This window comes from Microcebus murinus, chromosome X (genome assembly GCF_040939455.1).
Source record: "Microcebus murinus isolate Inina chromosome X, M.murinus_Inina_mat1.0, whole genome shotgun sequence".
NCBI lineage: Eukaryota > Metazoa > Chordata > Mammalia > Primates > Cheirogaleidae > Microcebus > Microcebus murinus.
This window is the reverse complement of record NC_134136.1, coordinates 27,685,909-27,700,290: the sequence shown is the minus strand read 5'-3', so window position 1 is coordinate 27,700,290 and position 14,382 is coordinate 27,685,909.

The window sequence follows — 14,382 nt, the reverse complement described above, 5'->3', positions numbered from 1 at the left end:
ATGTTTTTTGGTGCACGTATTCACAGAGAGGTGAAACCATCACCACATTCTAATGTAAAATGCCTTCATTAATTATAAAGAAATCCCACACCCTTTAGCTATTACCTCTCTAGCCCTACGAATATGGACCATATACAATATGCCCTTTGTGTCTGCCTTCTTCCACCTAGCATAATGCTTTCAAGGTTCATCCATGTGGTAGAATGCAGGGATATCAACCAGATGTCCACATCTAACATCTCAGGCCTCCTCTCCTTCTCAACCAGGGCCTTTTCCTTGGTGTAATAAACTTGCCAGAGGTGGGAACGTAACCCTTCCCTGGACCTGCACTGCTTTTATAATGAAGTCCTAGGCCTGATCCTCTGCTTTCAGAAAATGAAGAAAATAAATGCTTCCAAGGTCCTGTGACTTTCACACTTCACCTTAAATTGGTGATTAATCACCCTCAGCCTTTCATTGTTTCTCCAATGCATCTATCATCCTCAGCAATAGCCAGCCATTGTCCATTGTCCTTATCACTACTTATCATTACTACTTGTCCTGACCCTCTCAAACTCTTGAGATATAGCCACTGCCAGTGTGTTCCCTTCCACCCTGAAAATTTTAACAATTGCATTGCTATAACATATACCAAAGGCTACCCATAATCCCACCCTACCACCTGTGACGTTGTTCTCCTTTCCGGCTAACTAATGAGTGATCCAGCTCCAATAACCTATTTTAAAGTCCACTTCTTTAGTACACACACCTAGCACTAACTATCCTAGGTCAAGTCCGCTGTGAAACAGACTCTGAAATGGATATTTGCATGCAGGAAGATGACTGAGGAATGCTGTCTGAAACAACATCTATGAAGGAGTAAAAGGAGCAGGGAGGGTCAGAGAAAGAAGTTCAACTGCAGAGTAGTAACAAAGGCCTCATCTGGTTACACAGGGAGCTCTGGAGCTGAGGTGGCCCCTCAGACTTTTAAATTGAGCAATCACTGGATGTGGACTTCTCCCAGGTAGGGGCATAACCTTGGCCAAGGCAGCTGCTTTCAGTGGAAGGCAATGCCAGGAAGAGACTCAGTTGTATGAACTTTCAGCAGACAATACTCCCAGAAGCTACAAAAATGAAGGTCCTCGTCCTAAACGGAAGTTTGGGGCAACACAGTGTAGCATCCACTGCAAGGTTATAATCCAGAAGTTGTCACTGCCAATAACTGTCATGCCTCCAAAATCTCAGGATCAACTTCCTATTTTTCAACCACCGCTTTGCATGTTTTTCATCTCATAGCCTAAAATACCTTAACTTCAATAATGTTTGAACTGTGGCTTCCAATCCATTGATCCTACTATGTATCTTTGTTCCCCACTGTCGTGAATTCCTCTTTCCTTTTACGTATCTTAAATCCATGATCAATCAATGTAACCATTGACTTGCATATAATATAGGGCAATACACCGTGCCCCCAGTCACCCTTATCCTCTTTCAGCAAAACTGTTAATATAACAACTCTACCTATATCCAACTGCTAAGGGCTGAATTGTGTGTCCCTCTCCAAATTTTTATACACCTAACCCCAGTGTGACTGTATTTGTAGATAGGGTCTTTAAGAGGTAATTAAGAATAAATGAGGTAATAAGGGTAAGGCCCTAATTCAATAAAACTGGTGGCCTTGTAAGAAGAGGAAGACAGATCTTGCTCAGAGGAAAAGCCATGTCAGATTAAAGGTGCTATCTACAAGCCAGGAAAAGAGCCCTCGCCAGAAATCAAACCCTGCCAAACCTTGATCTGGGACTTCCAGCCTTCAGAACTGTGAGAAAAAAATGTCTGCGGTTTAAGCTAGTCAGTCTGTGGTATTTTGTCAGGGCAGCCTGGGCAGACTAATATACACCAACTCTTTGCCTATTCTCTGTCTGCACTTTTGCAGTTGAATTTAGCTAAAGAAACATACCCCATCACACTAAAAAGCTCACTTTAAATGCATGATCACGAATCTCAAATACTTAATAACACTTGCTAATCGTAACAACCGTCCCACATTATTTGTCTCACTCTCTTAAGTGAATATTTCATATTTTTTCCCATTCCTCAAACTCCTAAATACATTCCCCATCATGAGAGCTAATAACTTTACTTCATTACCTTTGAGAAAGTTGAAGCAATCAGAAAAGAATTTCCACAGATCCCACCAAAACCATATCAACCTTTCTACCAGCATCTGCGACCACATTCTCTGCCTTCTCGCTTGCTATCTTTGGCTTTGCTCGCCAAAGCCCATACTTTGTGTGTGTGTGTGAGACAGTCTCACTCTGTTGTCCTGGCTAGAGTGCCATGGCGTCAGCCTAGCTCACAGCAACCTCAAACTCCTGGGCTCAAGTGATCCTCCTGCCTCAGCCTCCCGAGTAGCTGGGACTACAGGCACCTGCCACGACGTCCAGCTAATTTTTCCATTTTTAGTAGAGACGGGGGTCTTACTCTTGCTCAGGCTGGTCTCGAACTCCAGACGTCAAGCGATCCTACCTCCTCAGCCTCCCAAAGTGCTAGGATAACAGGTGTGAGCCACAGCACCCAGCTACAGCCCATACTTTGTCTTATGTTGCAGATCCCATGCCCTCTTTACTACTCAAAAGCATCTTTCCAACAGCTCTTTTCTTATTCATTTACTGTTTGCTCTCTCCTGGATCATACCATCAGCATACATGTAACGGCTGCTTTTTGCTCCTGAGGTCAGTAAGGAAGGAATAATTACTCGAAACATATACTGTTTAGAGAGAAGGAGAGAAGCCTAAGTCTGAGAAAATAGCCTCCTCAGCTAAATTCCTCCGCATTTATTTCCAAGGACACGTGCAAAAGGTCAGGGCCCTTTGCTAATTTCTTTAACAACTTCCATACAGGTCAGCTGTTTTCCGCTGACCTTTGTACACAGCAAACAAGCAGCTTCGGGCCAGTGTTTTTTGCCTGACCCTTCATTCACCCTGCTCACGTTCTTTCCATCCATCCATTGTTTCTTCTAGACCCAGCCCACACACATACATACATGCTACTATTGCTCCCATTGTAAAAAAAAAACAAAAACAAAAATACTTTAGTCCTCATCTCCCCCACTAATTAATGCTTCATTTATTTATTTCCTCTCCTTTTCAGTAAAACTCAAGAGTTTTTTATACACTGCTATTTCCAATTTCTCTCCTCCCAGTCTCTTAAACCCACTCTACAGGGTGTCCCAAAAGTCTCCATACAAAGGAAAAATTGTATAAAATTTTGCAATGAGTATTTTGTAAATAAAGGTACATTTAGCTATAATCTCCCATTTTCCCTATGTATGGTGACTTTGGGGATACCCTGTATTTCAGCTTTCACAACCTGCTACTCCCCTGAAATCACCCTCCTCAAGGTTATCAGTGACCTCCATGTCATTCATGTCAATGGTCAATTCACAGTCTTTGGTTTACTTGATCCAACACAGCAGTTCTCAAACTTGGGTGATTTTACTTACCAGGTTTCATTTAGCAAAGTTTGGGAGCATTTTGGGTTGTTACAACATGTTGGGTGAGGCAAACCCTACTGCCATGTAGAAAGTAAAATCCAGAGGTGCTGCTGCTAACCCTCCTACAATGTGTAGGAAACACACTACCGCCATCAAACAAAGAATTATCCAGCCCAAAATGTCAATAGTGCAAAGGCTGAGAAGCCCTGGGTACTCCTTCTTGGTATTTGTTGCTAGTTCCTTCTCTTTTCCCCAACCTCCTAATGTTGGAGTGCCCCTGACTTGGTTTTGTATTTTTTTCTTTCTTTCCTATCTATACTCATTCCTTAGGTAGTCTTCTCTGTTCTCATGGATTTAAATGCCATCTCTATGTTGTTAACTTCCACAGTTATACTTCCATCAGTTCTTTCTTCAGATTACTGTACTGGTTTTTGTACAGATTTCTGTGCTGATTTCCATATGACTGCCTACTCACACCCCCACTTGATATCTAATAGGCATTTCAAAACCTAATATGTCTAAAATGAAATTTCTTACCTCCTCAGCAAACCTGCTCCTCCTATCTTCTCTTAGGAAATGGAAACTCCATCCTTCTAATGGCGTAGGCCCCAAATCATGGGGTCATCCTTAACTTCTCTTTTTCTCTCATACCTCATACCTGATCTCTCATTTGGGTCTATCTTCACAATATATCCAAAAATCTGAAAACTTATTATTATCTCTACTTTTGATTCCCTGGTCCAAGCCATCATCGCCTCTCACCTGAATAACTGAAATATTATCCTAACTGGGCTCTCCGATTCTATTTTGTTTCCACTACAGTCTATTCTTACACAGAAGCTAAAGTGATCATTGAAAAGTCATCTGTTCAAAACATTCTAATGGCTCTCCATTTTGCTTAGTATTAAAATCAAAGTCCTTTTGATGACCCACAAGGCCCTATATGAACTTTCCCCTCTTTACTTCTGATTTCATCTCCCCCCACTATGCCCCTCAGTCTCTCTACTCCGGCTTCACTGAACTTCTGCTATTCATCAAATGCATGAGGCATGTTCCTATGTTAGAGCCCTGATAATGCAATGCTCTCTCTTAGATAGCCATATGCTTGCTACCTCATTCCCTTCAAGTCTTTGATCAAATATTACCTTTTCAGCGCTACATACCTGAATTACCCTACTTACAACTGCAACTAATATTCACACTCCCAATAGCTCTTACTGCACTCTATTTCTTTTTTTCTCCAGTGCCATTATCACCTATTAATATACTGTATAATTTACATATTACTTATTGTCTATCATCTTTTCTCCTGAGAGCAGGGATCATTGTCTGTTTTGCTCACTGACATATCTCAAGTACCTAGAAGAATGTCTGGCATATAATATGTGTCCCCAAAATATTAATATTTGTCAAATCAATGAGTTTTTACTACAAGGAGATTTGGTGCATTTGGTGCAAGGAGATTTTCTGCCATTAGCTTTACAATAAATTAATTTTGGAGGGCAGTTTGAAAATTTCTTTGAGGTTTTCTCCCTATGTCTTTCATAGGAATTGTGATGAGCAGTTCAAAAAGTCTATATTTTAAACCAAAATTCCAGCTTCTGGTGATTCTAGGCTTCAACTTTGCTGTTTTTGAGTTTGAGTGTATCTTCATTCTTCTTTGTCCACTACCAGCTGCTTTGAAGTTTGAGAAGTATCAAATTTATGTATTTCTTTTGCAGTTTAGCATACAGAATAGACTAATTGAATTCATTTGCATGCCTAACTAGTTTTGAAGCAGCAGTTTAGCTCTATTCCTACTATTCCTCTCCCACCCTCATCCCCCACCTCACTTTTTTTAGAGTGAAGAAACTGGCTTTCTGCATCAAAGGTTTCTTTTCAAAATACTCTTTCCTTTCACTTCCTTAATCAGCATAGAGGAGTCAGCGATTACCTATCCTGCCCCCCACTTAAGCTTTTATGTGGGCTCTTTGGCTATATCTATAAACCAAATTGACACCAGACAGATTAACAAGAGAAAAGCATACAAATTTTATTAGTTTCACATGTACAGGGGATCTTCACAAGACAGTGAAGTCTGAAGAAGTGGCCAAAGCAAGATGCTTTGATACTTTTTAGACAAAGAAGGGTCAATTTGAGAAGAAATAACAGGACAAAGAAAATCTGACTAGCAGCAATAAATTTTCTAGGAGATATATGGGGGAGGAGTGTAAAACTAGTGGAAAATAAGGGTGACTTTATTAATTATATTTATTCAGGTTCATTGCAGCCCTCAATTTCCAGTCTCTGGTGGTAAGGGCTATTTTCTCACCCCATTATGAGGAGGGTGCCCCTCCCAAAGGAATATTTATCACTTTGCTGCATGCTGGAAGAGATAGGTCAGCTAGCCTTTTCTGAAACTACACTGTTTCTAATGTTTTTTAACTCAAAACAATCAATATATCAACCCAGCGTATTTTGGGATGGCACATCCTTCACTCTATCATCACAATATAGAAAAATCTTTGCTTGTTCTCTTACACTAATTAAAAAGGATGATCTTGAGAGGCACGTTTCATGATTCTAGGTACTGAGCAACTTCCATGGATGGCTTCATTTGAATCTCAGCAGAAGGCAACTGAATCCATTCACCTTTCTGAATCCTGCCTTCTTTTCTTTCTGAATGCTTGTTTTGCATCAGATACTAGAAATAATTCATTCAGTTACCTTAGCAAACTCCTAGCATTTTATTTTCAACTTGAATCATTTCCAGATACTTCTTATAGGTGCCAACTCCCTTGCCTACTTTTTGGCTTTTCTTTTCTAAAGATTTCAATAAAAACTCAATGGCACATAGTAAATTTTAAACAAAGACACAGTGATTTCTTCACAGTGATAAGCCAACTAGGTGTGTAAACCTAAAACTTGAAAAGCTAAATGACTTAGTGAGGTATTATGATAAAGCTACCCACAGAGCAGGCACCACGGTTCTCACAGACCTAAATGCAAAGAACATTTGCACTTTCTGCCATCGGTGCTCTGAAGCTATAAGTCTCTTTCTTGACCATTTAATTATATTCACTTTTATGTTTGCCTTTCTTTGTGTAGGGAAATTATTAAAAGCAAATGCATTCTGATAATGTAGGTTTTGTATTATATTAAACTCTGAAAGTGATTTATGATGTGATGTAAGTTTTCCATGTATTGTCAGAAAGCAGTGTATAGAGGGTGTTCTAAATTTTTTCTTAACTCTCTTGATATGCATGGAAGCCATTTGCAAACATTATATATCGGCAACGTTCTAAGACCTACAACTTACCAGGCCTGGGCCAGCAAGAGTTTATTGTAGTCAATACTCTTGTCTAGTATATTAGATGATACTGAGTAATTCTGTTGGCCCTGGCCAGATTTCTTAGGTTTAGAATTGCCAGTCAAAAACAAGCTTATTCATATACATATGTATTTTACTGATGGTAATTAAGAATTTAGCTCAGTTTTCAGTCTCTGAGGTATGTGGGTGGGAAAGGCAACAGCAAAATAATCAAAGGAACTGGAGGATCACTGGGACTTGGTGACACATTGGATGTGGGTGGTAGTCACTTGTAGAAAGCTAGGCAGGCAGTGCCTCCTGAGTCATTGGGCTATCAAGATGCATCATGTTTACAAACAAATAGTAGCATAATGGTAAACTTGCAATTCATTTTTCCCACTGCAATATAAACAGGATGGAACAAATTTTAATTGTTCCATTCCTGGCCTCTCCCTGGATATTTCATGGTCAATTTTCAGGCATTTTATTAACATCCCAGTTGAAGTCTCATGATAATCTGGCTTTGATTGAGAGAATTTCTGAATGCTTAAAACTGAAAGAGTATTTAAAAATTATTTTTCCCATCCTTCTGATTCATACAGATAGAAAACTGGGGCCCAGAGACTTGAAGGACCTGTCCAATCCATACATCCATTCGAAGACAGATTAAGATCTAGAAGTCCTGAACCACCTCTTCTGTTTTCTTCTATACCACATTGCCTAACCTAGGTATTATTGATAATTATGTCATCTTTTTCAGAAACTGTAAATATGTTGTCAGCTAGCCTTGCAAGTATATTTGAGCTGTGATACTCAGTTACTTGCAAAATCATTTTATGATATTACCACAATGTTACAGGATTGGTTAAAATCATCAGTGGGGTTTGCTAACATTTTCCAAACATGGGGCAATTTCTACTTGTATGACACAGTAACCATAGAACATTTTCTCCACTGCTAAGACTCATCACATATTAAACTAAGAGCTTAAAAGCCTATTAAAATAATGGTGCTTGATTGTAAGGCATTTGTATGTGTTCTTCTTAAGCAGGCCACATACATCTGAACTATATACTGCTGAAGGAACATCCTGGAGACTTCTCCTAGGTGAAATCAACTGACCTCACTAGTTTGAAGGCTCAATTGGGAAGCACACCAAAGTGCAAAGGTTTCCACACTATTGTACTACATTACCCTGATAGCTGATTTGCTTGTCACCAATTAGAGCAGTAGCCCTGACTTTTGTAATGCACTCTCCATATTCTTCTACATTGCAATTAATACTTGTAAGAAAGCGAGGTGGAGATGAGAAAAATACCAGTAAATCACATTTAATCAGCTTCCAATTTTTGTTTGCCATTAACTGCTTTGTCCCTCCCATCCCTCACAGCTTCCCAGGACAGCATTTGAAATAATGCTTGCAAGTCACTCCTTTCTGTGGTTTCTTGATTGATTGACAAGCTGTCTAGCAGCACATTGTTCTGCTCCACCGCTCTACCATTTTCCCAGTGGGCGGTGCTGCACAATAGTGATGAGGAACTGTAATGACACTACATCAAAAGTCACTAAAATATAAATATGACATGAACTTCTTCATTGCATGAAGCTAGATCCTTTTATCCATTTATTTACATCCCTTTTGTATGTAGCATTGATGGAAAATGTTAACCCCCTGTTTTCCAAACCTACTCAAATAGGATTTGAATCTAAATGCTCTTTGGAGACACACACACTTTAATATAGGTGTATTCTAGGACTTAAAGCACGGTCACTCTTTGTATTTATGCAATCTCCTTTCTAAGCACTTCCTATCAAAGGAGATTTAAAGCAGATGGAAATTATTCAATGTAGTTATGAATTGAAAGCTCATAAGCTAGCTGCTCTTCAAAGTGCTCAGAACACCTGGGCCACCAGAATTGCTGAAGTAGACAATGGCATTTCTACTGAGATTACAACATCATCTTATTCTAAATGGCATTTTTGTCTTTAGAGTGCAAAAGGGATGCCAGCGCTTCTCAGTGCTTAATTGGTTTTCTCCCTTGACTTTAATTAAACTCACCCTAAGCTTGCAAAACCCCAAGGCCGGCTGCTTAAGGGTGAGAAGCCCCAGTGTTTCCAGCTTTGAATACAGTATGATAAAGAATCAATTGTACTGTTTGATTAAATGAGTATGCGACTGTTCTACACTTTTAGACAGCAAAATTGTTACATCATCAACGGCATTCTAAAAATTGCTCTATTGTGGATGAAAAGGCATCATTTTTGTAAATCTCCAACAGGATTTTAGAAAATATTTAACTTGCCAAGCTGTAATGCATCTGTTCACTGCTCAGCGATGCGCCATTTATATTATGCCCAGTTATAAAGCCTCATTATTTACTATTATGACATTATCTAGGTATCATTTACATCATTTAAAGAGAATTTTGGCTTGGGCATTTGTTTCCTTCAGTGGGGTGACAAAGATCAAGGTCTTAAGCATTCTGGACATAACCCAATTCCCATATGCTTACTCAACCCTTTATTAGAAGGTCATTTGAATTGACTGAGTCAGTTGCACCTGAACAGGGAGAGAGTCTTCTGTCTTTTCTGTGATGAGTCAGCACTCAGTTTTAATATCGTACCTGTACCAAGGGACTGGACAACAGAAACATGAATAGAAACACATATCCTTACAGCAGGTATCAGAGTTATATACCGCTGGAAGCCATCCCCACTGGCAAACATAAATTAAATACTGAGTCAAAAAAAGAGAACATAATAGAAACCTATCTAAACTGCTCCCACACCACCAATATAGTGTTTGAAACTCTAAAATGTCATTTCAGGATACAGATTTCCTGGCTTCATGCTTCGTTTGTTTGTTTGTTTTACTAAAAGGGGCTGCCATTTCTTTAAAGACTTAACATGTGCCAGGCACTCTGCTGAGCACTTTATACCTATTAACTAATTTAATGCTAACGTAATCTTTATTTCAACCCTATAAAGTAAAAAAAAATAAAAAAATTTATTAGCCCAACCATTTTATGCACAGAAACTGAGGCACAAAGAAGTAAAGTAATATTCTCAAGGTCACAGGTAGGAAGTGGTAGGTCCAGAAGGAAAATCCTGGCAGTCTGATGCCAAAGCCCCCTTTCTTTTTTTTTTTTTTCCTTTTTTTGAGACAAAGTCTCACTTTGTTCCCCAGCCTAGACTGAGTGCCCTGGCGTCAGCCCAGCTCACAGCAACCTCAAACTCCTGGGCTCAAGCAATCCTGCTGCCTCAGCCTCCCGAGTAGCTGGGACCACAGGCATGCGCCACCATGCCCAGCTACTTTTTTCTATATATATTAGTTGGCCAATTAATTTCTTTCTATTTTTACTAGAGACGGGGTCTCGCTCTTGCTCAGGCTGGTTTCGAACTCCTGACCTTGAGCGATCCACCCACCTCGGCCTCCCAGAGTGCTAGGATTACAGGCATGAGCCACCAAGCCAGCCCAAAGACCCCTTTCTTAAGCACCATATTAGTGAGACATCAAGTTAGCAACCAAACAAATCTCAGTATACTGACTTACAGAGAAGGGCAAAAGTTTGCTGTTAGGCTCAATGACCCTGAGGATTCAAAAACTATTCTAGGAACATGCTCAGTAATGTTTTAATAGCCCAATTAGAATTCAAGTAAATGTCCCCAGAAGTCTTATAGTCTGATAACTGTGTTAACATTCTCATTATGGACTGTTCTTCCAAGAACATGACTGGGAAGGGCACCACTGAATCAAAATTACAGACTAGGTTCATTTTGTCAAAAATCAATTTCAGTAATTTATTCATTCAGCAACTATTTATTTGGATACTCAGTGTGTGCCAGGTACTGAGCTAGGCAGTAGGACTTGTGTTCCTCTGATCTGAAGGGAAAAAAACATTATGCATTAGAATAAGGGCAAGTCGAAACAAGGAATCAAAACACAAGAAGTGGGGGTAAAACTGTGGGTACTAGAGTGGGGGGGAAGATGGGGAGAGATTGGTTAATGGATATTAAATTACAGCTAGATAGGAGGATTCAGTTTTAGTGTTCTGCAGTACTGTAGAGTGACTATGGTTAGCTGTAATTTATTGTATATGTTCAAAAAGCTGGAAGAGAAGATTCTGAATACTCACAACAAAAAGAAATAAATTTTTGAGGTGAAGATGTACTAATTACCCTAATTTGATCATTATACCTTGTATACAGATATTGAAATATCACTCTGTATCCCATAAATATGTACAATTATTACATATTACTAAAAATTACAATTATTACGTATCAACTAAAAACAAAAGGGAAAAAACATGCAGCATGAAAAAGCAAAGTATTAGGTTCTATCAGAATTATTAAAAGGATAGGACCTGGTGGCTGCCTTCAAGAAGTTTTTATTCTAGGTAAAGAGATAAGACATACCCATGAAAAACTAACTAGTTTAATGTTGTGATAAAGTCAAGAACCTATATGGCAATAACTACTGTAGAAATCCAGAATAAATGAGAGATCACTATGGGATTGGAAAAGATTCTTGAATGGTAATTTACATTACCTGGGGATCTTGTAAAAATGAATTCTACTGAATTCAAATTCTAGAATTCAAATTCTACTGAATTTGAATATCTGGGCCTCAAGTGATTTCCATGAGAAATGGTTTGAATTTATTTGCCACCATAAAGCACTACATTCTTACTTTATGGAGATGTACAAAACATAAGACAGGCAGAGACCGACTTTGCAAAAATTAGTGAAATTGACCCATCATTATATTGTTTAAACATCCATGTTAATTGTCAATGTAGGCCAGGTGTCGTGGCTCACGCCTGTAATCCTAGCACTCTGGGAGGTTGAGGTGAGCAGATTGCTCAAGGTCAGGAGTTCAAAACCAGCCTGAGCAAGAGCGAGACCCCTTCTCTATTAAAAATAGAAAGAAATTAATTGGCCAACTAATATATAGAAAAAAATTAGCCAGGCATGGTGGCGCATGCCTGTAGTCCCAGCTACTTGGGAGGCTGAGGCTGGAGGATTGTTTGAGCCCAGGAGTTTGAGTTTGCTGTGAGCTAGGCTGACGCCATGGCACTCACTCTAGCCTGGGCAACAAAGTGAGACTCTGTCTCAAAAAAAAAAATGTCAATGTAGGGGGTTCTGTGCCCCTCCTCCCTCTGCTACCTTTCTCCAAAGGCTGATTTATAAATTGTTATCATTATGGATGTGAAGCCTGTACTCCTTGCTATCAGTCTAAAGATAAAGCCAAAATAAGGAAAAGGAAGAAAAATAATCACAAGTTGACTGAGTCTATCATAAAGCCAGTCCTATTTGAGGACTTCCATTACATGAGTCAATAAATGTTCTTATTGTTTAAGGATAAACCATTTTGGTGGGCATTATCTCTCACTTGGATAAAATAGGACACTCAATACAAAGAAGATTTTTTTTTTGTATGCAAAGAAGATTACAAATGTTGGTGAAATTATTTTCATCAGAGGCCTGGAAATATAAATGAACATATTAAGAAAACTCTACTTCATGGAAGAAGTCATAGTTTTCATGGATACACCAAATTATTGATCACCTTAATTTTCCAGAACTCCCATAAGTGTTTTGTATACCTTACTTTAGGGAGTTAAAGAGCCTTCTATTTTTTATAAATTAAATTGAGAACATTAATTTTCCAATATATAAAATAAGAATAATTTAAAAAAAAAAAAATTTCAATGTAGAGATAGGTGGCCTATTGAAGATGGTTGGAAGAACTAATTAATTTATAACACTTCTGTTAGGGTGGAAAGGCTAGTAGGTGCTCACATCACAGGTGGAGAAAGATTTCTCACACAGAGATTAAGATATATAAGTAAAATTTATTTTATCCCTTAGAAGGGAGAGAGACACAGAGAGAAATAGATGGGAGGAGAGCAGGGCATCCAAAAAAAAAAAAAAAAAGAAGGGAGATGCCAGCAGCAAGGCCAGGTGGCTTGTTGCTTTTATGGGGACAAAGAGAAAAATAGTAATTGTTGTGAAGTAATTAGCAGGCAGTCACAAATTGTCCATCTTTCTTGTTTCTTCTGTTCCTGGAGACTTGGTTATCTCTGAAATGCAGTTAGGCCTATCACAGGGGGATGTGATTTTTTGCCCCTGAGATCTGGTTTTGGGCAGGAAACAAGGCCTGGAGTTTACCTCTCAGCTTTCTGTCCAGAAGCTTCTCATGAACACCTTGAAGCTGTAAAACAAATTCTAAAGGCTGTGAGCTGGTGAATGTAAAGAGAAAGATTTACATTTCCTTTCTTTTGGCTCTTTTCTGACATTTGTGAAAACAGAGTCCCAGCAAGTTGCCTGCTAGCTTGGGAGAGAAACAGCCAAAAATAGGGAGAGCTCAAAATTGATTTTTAGGAAATTGGGAGACTCAAGGCCGCCCCTAACAGCTTCATTGATACATTTCCTAAAATTTCTAAAAGCAACATTTTGTTTTTATTTGTCGTAGCATTCTGCTTCAAATGAGACCTCATCTACTATTTTTGAAATTGTTTATTGAGAAGGAATTACACAAAGAAAGCTTTAAAAATGAGAAAAACTTAAGCCAAGTTAATGTGAATAATTGTCTATGTCACCATGCCTGAAGGGCCAGCCTACATCTTGTTCAGAATGTTGGTGGTGATTAGAATTCAAGAAAACTCATTCAGCATTTTGGTTTCATTTCTCCTAAAAATAAAATAGATAAGCTAGTCTCTGTATGATGACAAAATATATTATCAAGCAGCTGAAAATGAGTCAAATTGATATCTCTAAAAGAAATTTACTTTTTGCTTTTCAACCACGGTTTTGGCCTTGAAGACATAGCTATATAGTATTTTTGAAGCTCAGAATATTTTGCTGTTCATCCATCATTAAAATGATAAAAATCCTACAGATGTTAGTTATTACTTGACTCTGATCTGGAGACAAGGAGCACTGTAGAGTATTGGATTTTTTCCCCTTGTATACAATGAATAAATAGCCATTCCTCTCAGGTAGAGAAGCTAGAGGATCTTAAGACATTCTTTTCATCACAAAAATGCAGATTTTGTGAAAAGGCAATGTAAAACACAAACTCCTGGCCGGGCGCTGTGGCTCACGCCTGTAATCCTAGCTCTTGGGAGGCCAAGGCGGGCGGATTGCTCAAGGTCAGGAGTTCAAAACCAGCCTGAGCAAGAGCGAGACCCCGTCTCTACTATAAACAGAAAGAAATTAATTGGCCAACTGATATATATATATAAAAAATTAGCCGGGCATAGTGGCACATGCCTGTAGTCCCAGCTACTCGGGAGGCTGAGGCAGAAGGATCACTCGAGCCCAGGAGTTTGAGGTTGCTGTGAGCTAGGCTGACGCCACGGCACTCACTCTAGCCTGGACAACAAAGTGAGACTCTGTCTCAAAAAAAAACAAAAAAAAACCCACAAACTCCTGTGGCTGTCCTTGGATTCAGAAGTCAGATTATATCAGCTCTTAAATGAACAAGAACTATCCCCTTCTGACACTGGAAACACTAGACAAAGGCAGAAATAAAACTTTCCAACATTGCAAACCTGGGCAAGTCCTAGCTTTATAACAACTGTAACAACCTTAGCAAAAAATGTTCTTTTTATAA